The following is a 9,356-nucleotide window of genomic DNA, read 5'->3' on the forward strand; positions in this document are numbered from 1 at the left end:
TGTTGTGGGAATTAAAACTGCATTGAACTAGTGTGTGTTCTGCAGCCTGGATAGTGCCTGAAACATAATGGCGGTCACTCAGTAAAGGAGAGGTATTATCTCTTCTTCTACTGATGATAAAGCCAGACGAGTCCCCTAGAGTGTGGGCTGGGCTTAGCGGCTTACTTCTAACAAAAGAGCAGGAAATGAGAAACATAGGGAAGAGAAACTCGGGAACTCTACAATGAGAACACTGGTTCTGTCTAAGGTCCATGCAGAAAAACCCAGATGGCTTTTTATTTCGGTTTTGCTGGTGGCTTTGCCCTAGATCAGCCCCAGGTTGTTTCAACCCGATGACCAGTCTCCCCTGACCTGACCCAGGGCAGGGCTCTGGGAATCGAATCTGGGGCCGACATCATTTCCTGCAGGAGCACAGTGTGTGGGTCTGGAGTGGAGACGGATTTTGCAGGCTGCAGCATGAAGAGGAAAGATGGGACCACCTAGGGAAAATGCATACGTAAGGAACAGAAAGCTGAAGGCAGAATGCTGGGAATATCAGAAAACACCAAGGAGGGACCAAGGGACCCCTCCAAGGGACCAAGGAGGATGGTAAGAGATATGTGAGGAGAAGCAGAGAAAAGAGAGTCAGGGGCGGCAAAGGCACGGGCTTCAAGCTACAGAATTGGACCCATTACTGGGTTATGAAATCAATTACTTGGTTGTGACCAGCACTGAAGAAGAAGGAAACTGGAATTAGAGTTCTTGCATATAGATAAGGATAAGGACTCTGTTGGGAAAGGTTAGTTTCAGCTGAGTAACCCATACTGGGTTACTATGTAGAAGTTTCCTTCATAAGTTGATTTGCAATAAAAATAATTGGAAGAAGCATGGATGGGAGTTCCGAGGAGGCGGGGGCTGTCCACAGAGCCAAATCCAGCAGACCAGACGGGGCTAGAAACACAAGAGCTGAATCAAAATGTCCACCGGCGTGGGAGCTAATGCTACGGTGGTCATTATTTTGCAAATATAAATGTATCACATCAACACATGCTACACCTTAAACTTACACAATATGTCAGTTATATCTCAATAAAGCTGGGGAAAATGTCCATTGAATATGGCAACACGGAGGTCTGGTGAGCTGATCAGAGCACTTTCCACAGCGTGTTGGAGGAAGTGCCCACGGAGCTGGGTGGAGACGGGTCGGGGGGTTAGAAGGAGAGAGAGCAAGACTAGACCTCTTTTTCAAGAAACTTGGCAGAGAAAAGAGGAAACAGGTAGTTATGGAGGGGACTTAAGTTCAAGGTTTATTACTTACTTAGGATACGATTTAAATAAGTTTATAGAAGCAGCTGAAGTTAAGGGGCAAAGTGGGTCATTGATGGAGCAAAGTCAGGAGAGAGGCTAAGGAGAGCAGGTTGTGACCAGGGAGTGGGGTCTGGGGAAAGGAGAGCCCAGCATGGATGCCCAATGGGCGCCCCTAGTGGGGGATGGGAAAGCCTGCCTTTTCCCCCATAAAATAAGGCGGGCATTCAGGTATCTAAATATGCTGCCTTTCCAATTTTTTAAATATTGTAACTCTTCCTGAAGGATGCTAAATAATTTCAATTATGGAGATGACAAGTCACAGAAAATGATATTGTTCAGCCAGGTCTAGGATGGTCATGAGGCCCAGGAAGGGCACCAAGGGTTTGTCCTAGCCCCTGAGCATTCTGAGAAGGGGTGGCCCTGGGACGCATGTCCCAGAGCATCCCATGTTGGCAGAGCAAGTGGCAGGAAGGCTGTACTGTCAGAGGCGGGGACCAAGGTGCAGGCTCTCTGAGTTCAGCCCCTGCGGGAAGCCAGTGTGTCCAGATGGGCCTCTGGCTGTGATAAGCAAACAGGACACTTAGCGCCCTCTGGTGGCAAAAGTACCATATGGGACCTATGACTAGAAGCAGAATCGCCTGTAAACTTTATCTGTAAAGGGTCAAATAATATTTTAAAAGGCTTTGAGGGCCAATCTCTGTACATAAACAAATACACACAGCTGTGTGACAACAAAATTTTATTTACAAAAAAAGGCAGTGAGCCATAGTTTAAGGACCCCCCACACTTAAATATTTTGATAGGAATATTGTCCAAAAAAAGTTTGTTATTGTTCCCAAAGCAAATCATGGCTCAGAGAAACACATCATTTAGTGACCGCTACATTAAACAAGTCTAAAAAATGCACAACTTATTTGGAAATTATATGATAAATGATTAGCGCCACTAGTCAGATCTCTATGAAAGTATTGGCTTGGCCAAAAAGTTCCTCTGGGTTTTTCCACCAATAGTTTTAATGATATATATAATTTTGTTTTAGATAATAACGAGGCATATAATTTAACTTTTTTTTTTTTTTTCCATACCAGATACTCATTTTGAAGATCATCTTTGCAATAACAAGGAGGAGGATAATGGATTTGGGGAGAAAAATGAAACCTTGGGACACTTGACTAAAGTAACGTGACTTTAGTTTCTTAAGACACTAAAATGAGCGCATGAAGAACACAGGTGAGGTTTAGGACCCTGAAATGTTTAGAGACATCGCGGTTGGAAGATTTCCTCCAACAGCCCAGGTGTAAGAGAGGTTATGGGTTTGGAGATTTTGGGCTGCAGTGTCAGGCACAGACACACAAACGAATAGGACACAGTTCCTGCCATCGGGCAAGTGAGGAAGTGTTGATCTATTCTAGCCCCATCTGGCCATGAGCATTCCCAGGCTTCCTCTGGGGTGCTGCCCCACAGGTAAGCAGAGTGTCTAATTCTGGTGGCACCTCCTCGACTCCCATTAGCTTGGTTATGTTCACAGAAGCCTCAAGCCCAGCCCTTGGCTAAAGAGACCAGATGCCCCTCTGCCCACCTGTGGGAACACTGCGCACACACTTCAGGTCAGCCGAGGAGCTGGCAGTTCCTGAAAGCCTACTCTGTGCCAGCTTTGTCCCCTAATTCTCTAAAAAAATCTTCCACTAGGTATTATTCCCATTTTAAAACTGAGTCAACTAAGACTTGGGGAAATTAAGAAAAACCTCTCAAGCTCTCAAAATTAAGTAAGTGCTGTAGCTTTTAAACCCAGCTCTGCTTAACTCTAAGGCTTCTGCTCCTCCCAATACACAGAGCAGTGATTCTCTTAGTGTAGGCGCTGGGCCAGCCATTACACTGGGAACTTGGGAATTTGGGAACTTGTTAGACATGCAGATTTTCGGGCCCCAACCTAGCCCTCCCAAATCAGACTCTGGGGGTGGGACCCAGCAATCCAATTTAACACGGCCACCAAGCGGCTCTGGTGCACGTTGCCTCCAAGAAAGACAGAATGTTGTAGTGGTCCCAGGTCACAGGATGGTGAGCAGGAACGGGTTCGCCCCCGCACCCCACCCCCCGAGCACCGAGGGGGGAGACGGGGCAGCAGGCACTGATTTTTCTGGCCGCCCCATGCCAGCTCCTTAAAGAGCAATGCGACCCTATCACCAGCAGCTGTGATTAGAGGGAAAGAACCAGGCCAGAGCTTCAGCGTAGTTTGTTGACATGTTTCTTCTAACAACCTATGTGCTACACGGAATTGTACACCAAGATGAGGAAGAGGAGGTTAGGTAGCTGGCTTAGAGTCAATCACCACAGGTGACAAACGCTGGGTTTCCAAAGGTCTGCTTCCATCCAGGCCCTGGGCACACCACCTTCATCCGATGGCAACATCAACACGGGGTGTTGGCTGGAGAGGGATGAAGACGCGGAGACAGGCAGCCGCTGATGGGAGGGAGTCACCATCAAGCAGGGACCCCATCCAGCTGGTGATTTTTCAGGTGTCCAGGTGAGAATACAACCCAGATGAGGGTTCCCTCCCATCCAGCAGGGATAGGGCTAGGATTAGGGTAAATGCCTATCCAGGTGTGTCCGCCCTCATGGGAGAAAGAGGCAGGGCCAGAACCTAACGACCCCACAGTCATCTATGGGGGATGCTCCCTGACCCTCAGACGTTCCAGAATGACGACAGCCAAGAGCGACCCCCACCTGACAGACCCAGCCCACAGCCCATTCCCGAAACTCCCCAAACCAACCCCGAAACTTGCCCCACCCAGAGTGCCTCTGGGCCAATGGGCAGGACAACAATTCAGGAAGAATATTCTATGCCCAGACAAGTGAGTGTGTTGTTTTGTTTTTCCAAGCAGTGCTCATCAAGATTTAAACAAACAAGCCCTCACACCTACGGCCGGGAAGGATGGGAGGCCGCAGCCAGGTGTGTTAACACAGGATGCTGGGGTCCCGACAGGAGCAAACCTGTGTGCAAACAGCCAGCCCTTAGCTTGAGAAAGCCCATCTAGAGAAGCTCCTGTGGATTCTATTTACATGGTATCAGGTGTCCATCAGGCCCCGATGCTCCCGGTTTCCTGCCACGTGAAGACTGCCCAAGGCTGTCTCTTCCTACAACCAGGGTGATCGAGCCAGTTTCCAACAAAATTAAATGCTGCTCAGTCACACAAGTTTTCTATTCTTCTGCTTTGCTGCGTCTATGATTAAACGAAAATTCCTAAAGGGGAGTAATCACTATTTGTCAAATCTTTCACAACACGTTTTAAGGGGAGGATCTGAAATAACAAATCACGAGTTACCTTTCCTATTTCCCCTCAAACTGCATCGAGATCAAGCTGCAGCACTCTTGATCTCTAAGTCTTCCTTATCTGTCTTTTCTCCAAGGGGAGGCTGTGAAAGGCAGTGAGGATGAAGATCGTAGCTGATTAACTAGCTCACGCCAGGGCTAACTGCCAATTTTTGAAACATGTTAGAGCTCTCTCAAGAGCCAGTTCCCCAACTGTCACTTCAGTCAATATTAAAAATATATATATCAATTTTTTTCTGGTCACCCACTAACCAAATACTTTTTCTCCCAAGTTTCTCGAGGATTGCACACAGTCTGAGATGGTAGAACAGAGATCCCATGAACGTTTTCATAGCCCTTGCCATAGGACATGATGTGGGGTGGGCAGGGGGAGGGGTGGAGGGGAGGCATGGAGGGGAGTGGGGGGCATAGCATTTGCTACCCAAACTGGGCACAGAGGAAGATCCAGGTCTGCAGAGATGGTGCTAAATTTCACTGAGTTCTATGCCAGTCTTTGTCCATAACCTAGGCCTAAATGATCCCAGAAAATTAAAACAGAACCATCACGTCTACAATAAATACAACTCTGAATATAGTTTCAGCTTCACAGTGTTTTGGCTGAGGGAGGGATGGGGGCAAAGGAAAATAAGGGAGTAATGGAGATCAGAGTCTAGTCAACAGAGATGTGAATCAAATTCCAACTTTGTCATTTACTGTTTGATCTTGGAAAAGTCGTGAAAACTATCTGAATCTTGCGGGGAGAGATCAAGATGATGGCATAGAAGGACATGGAGCTCCCCTCCTCCCACAAATACATCAAAACTAGCTGAACCCTAATTCTCTCCTTTGCAAAACGGAAACGCCACAACCTACAAATACATCAAAACTAGCTGCATCCTAATTCTCTCCTTTGCAAAATGGAAATGCCACAACCTACCTCATGGGCTGTTCTGGAAAACTGAGACTGTGTTCAGTCAGCCTGGGCTGTGGCACATAGTAAGTGCTCAGTAAACAGCTGCCATCATAACTGCCATTTCACCATACCAAGGGGCAGCTCATCATTTGCTTAGAAATTAAACTCTTGATGCCCTTGGAAGGCCCTTGGAGGATCAATCCAATTAGATTCTCACCCAGTCAGAGCTCAGGGGTCTGTCACAGGGAGGGACTGCCCACTCGCACAGTTTACACTGTCGATGCCAATTGTGAGACACAAAATCTCGTCTCGAACCTTCCCCACAGCCTACTGAATGAAGGTAACCAGATCAGGTTCTTCTGGTCAGTCTCCCCTTCCCACCAGCTGTCAGCTTTTTCAAAAAGAAAACACTCCAGCAAGATGGGAGTGGACCGCACGTGCACCAGCTCAGGCTGCATTGATTTCTTCTATCCAGTAGGTTTCTTTCCCACTGATGCTCCATGTCTTAAGTCTACTTGCCCGTCCTGGTGCAGAAAAGCCTCAGAGGTCTCCCTTGGAGAGAGAAGAGACAGAACACAGCAAGAGGGGAAGAAGGAGGGAGTTATGAAAATCAAAGGTGAAATACAGTTAAGATACTAAATGGGCACAACAGACCAAAGCCTAGAACACTGAGGACTTGGCAGAGAGGGGACGTGGCCTGGAAACCCAGGGACCCTTTTCTCAATTAGGCGTTTAATGGTTTCTTGGTAGAAACTAGCTTTCCCTTGAGGACAGCTAGCTTAGTAAAGTCCAGTTACAATGAAGGGGTTACCGGGGCACCACTGCTAACCTTACCATTAAGTTAGCTGACCAGACAAAACTGCCCTCGCCCATTACGTAACTCATGGGTCTCTAGAGAATATCGTAGAAGAGAGAGTTTTCAGATGAAGTTTTCTTCACCAGAGAACCAGCATGTGTCCTCATTTCCGGTGAACAAGACACTGGTGATCACACACTGCTGAGTCCGTGGTAGGAAGTGCAGAGCCGCTAATAACACCATTATAATAACAACAACAGCAAAGACCTGTAATAGTTGCAGCCACACACTTCCTGAGAGCTTGTGTCCTATGCAACCCATTTCATACTCACTCTGAGCCTGTAAGAGGTATCACTGCCCCATTTTAGAGATGAAGGACTGGGGAGGTTAAGTCGCTTATCCAAAGTCACATGGCAGGGCTGGGATTCAAACCCACGTCCATATGATTGCAACGGCTGTGCTGTGCTGACTCTCAAAATTTTGAACTCCAAAGTGCTACTTTAAAAGTTACACTTGCTCTCTGCTCCCCGCAAGTTTTTTAATTATTTCATTGTACTGTCTTCTCCTTATGGATGTATTTTAAAACATAATTTGGTTCCTTTAAAATGGCTTAGCATTTGCAGCAACATGGGTGGACCTGGACATTGTCATACTAAGTGAAGTAAGTCAGACAAAGACAAATATCATATGATATCGCTTGTATGTGGAATCTAAAAAAAAAAAAAAAGAACTTATTTACAAGGCAGAAATACAGACAGAGAAAACAAACTTATGGTTACCAAAGGGGAAGCGGGGGAGGGATAAATTGGGAGGTTGGGATTGATACTACTGTATATAAAATAGATAAACAACAAGGACCTACCGAACAGCACAGGGAACTCTACTCAATATCTTGTAAAATGGCTTAGCATGGTCTCGTGTTGGTAATTGCTGACTCTGGGGGACAGGTATATGGGGGTCCACTACATAATTCTACTTTTGTATGGTTTTGATTACCCATATTTTAAAGTGTTTTTAATTGGCTCTTTGGAAAGTTGGATGAAGTCAACACTAAAGGCTGATGTGAGATTTTAACTCTCACCCAGCTGCAAGGTCTCTGCTTGCCTCCCTTTAACAAGCAGCTCCAAGGCCGTCCCTGGTCAGACTGTGTGTGTTTGTGCAACCTTGCCGCCCGCCAGCCAGCATGCCGCTAGCAGGGGTGTCAGTCATCTTGTAAGATTAGAACTGGCTGCTCAGAGTAACTTTCCAACAAAGAAGGAATTTTCCCAGCCTCCACCCCATCCATTATTCGTGCCTTCTTGGGTGTGGTCCATTTCACAAGAGATGGCAGGATGGCTGTCAAAGGCTGGTGCAAACGACTTACCTGTGCTTCTTTACCCCGGGAAGTTTTTAGGTAGAAAGATTGGGTTGGTCAGGACCATTGCTCCAAACTTTCCAGAAAAAAACAGAAGATCCAGGCAAACTGTTCTATCAATAGTTTTCTCACCTGCCCCTCTTTTCATCATCAATGATTTCATGATTTTATCCCCTCTACATTTTGAAGGTTTTATCCGCTTAGGTATAATTTCCTTGCTAAAAAAGAGGAACTAGGGGCTACAAACAAGTGGATGAACAGGTCATACTAGTCTTCCCTGCTTTTACCTGTCACTCCCCCCAAGACAAACAGTCAGGCCTTACAGCTACTCCTCCCTTTCCTAAAGGAAGGGCCAGACAGGGGGTAGAGGCTGACAGGGCTGTGGAGCAGGATTCCTCAGGAAAAGGTCAGGAACTTCTGCCACTGGCCTCATAAGGCATCCTTTCACGTTTAAATTTTCCTTATAACAACAAGAAACTTGGCTCCCTTATCTGTGGGCACCCCTTTCCTTTTCTCCATTTTAAGATTCTGGCACACTCGCTTTTATTTTATAAATATGATGCTTATGCCTGTTGCCTGACACAACTGATGGCTTTAACACTTTGATGGCCCTTGAAATTGCTTTGTAGAATCACTCTGTTTTTTACCAATAAAGGAAGAATTTTTTAAAATGAAAAAAAAACCATGATGCTTAGGCTCATGGGCTGATAGAGAAGCAGATTGGCTTTATTTAAGGAGAAATCTTGACCCTGAAGAACAGAGAGAACTTCCATGGTGGTTTTTGTTTGTTCTCATATAAAGTCCACCCTTTACTATTCAGTTCACCATGGCTTTGGTGGAACAGAGGTGGACAGAACAGTGTGTGTGTTTAAATTTTTCTAGGAATTTCTATGTACCTAATTATTTGTTTCCTTTTCCTTGGAAAAGGCTGGCATGTTCTTGGGTTGGGTCTGACTGGTGGGTGCTGTTTCCATCCTGACGCCTACACCTGTCCCAGCATCCGGAGGGTAAGGGCATCGTAGTGTCACCCAGAATAAACGACTAAGGTGAAGGTGACTTTTCCTGCTCAAGGAAGGGGGAGGAAACTAATCCCAAGACTGCTCTTTGGAACTCGGGGAAGGCCTAGGGGACTAAAGCCTTTTTTTCTACAAACAAGAAACAGGGGATACAGAGGGGATTTTGAGCCCGAGAGGGCCCCAAGGGGTCCTGCTTGGTTCCAATCCCCCCTTTTCTGTGACACTTCTCAACCCTGAGGGGAACAGGGGCGGGACAGGAAAGGGAATAAAGCTTTGGATGGAAAAAAAAAAAAAAGCAAAACAAAGCAAAAAACCCCAAGTGAATGTAAAGTAGAAGAGACAGGCCAAAGGAAACAAGTAATTAGGTACGTAGAATTTTCTAGAAAAATTCAAACACACACACTATTCTCTCCACCTCTATTCCACCAAAGCCATGGTGAACCGAGTAGTAAAGGGTGGGCTTTAGATGAAGACAAACGAACAAAATACCAGGGAAGTTGTATCCGTTCTTCAGGGTCAAGAAAACTCTCCTTAAATAAAGCCGATCTGCTGCTCTTATCAGCCTACGAGTCTGTGGCATCATCTGTGCAAAACAAAACCGAGTATGCCGGAATCTTAAAATGGAGAAAAGGAAAGGGGTGCCCACAGATAAGGGAAGGAGAGATAAAACTGAGCAGCCG

At 46.2% G+C, this 9,356-nt stretch overlaps 1 long non-coding RNA gene across 1 annotated transcript; it reads left to right on the plus strand.

Annotated features, from left to right (window-relative positions):
• The first annotated feature begins 2,998 nt into the window (after window positions 1-2,998).
• LOC309608015 lies at window positions 2,999-5,920 on the plus strand. Its single transcript, XR_014232619.1, has 2 exons — window positions 2,999-3,811; window positions 4,170-5,920. It is a non-coding gene; the product is annotated as an uncharacterized lncRNA (long non-coding RNA).
• Window positions 5,921-9,356: the final 3,436 nt, after the last annotated feature.

This window comes from Balaenoptera borealis (genome assembly GCF_965194805.1).
Source record: "Balaenoptera borealis genome assembly, chromosome: 12".
NCBI classification, from domain to species: Eukaryota; Metazoa; Chordata; class Mammalia; order Artiodactyla; family Balaenopteridae; genus Balaenoptera; species Balaenoptera borealis.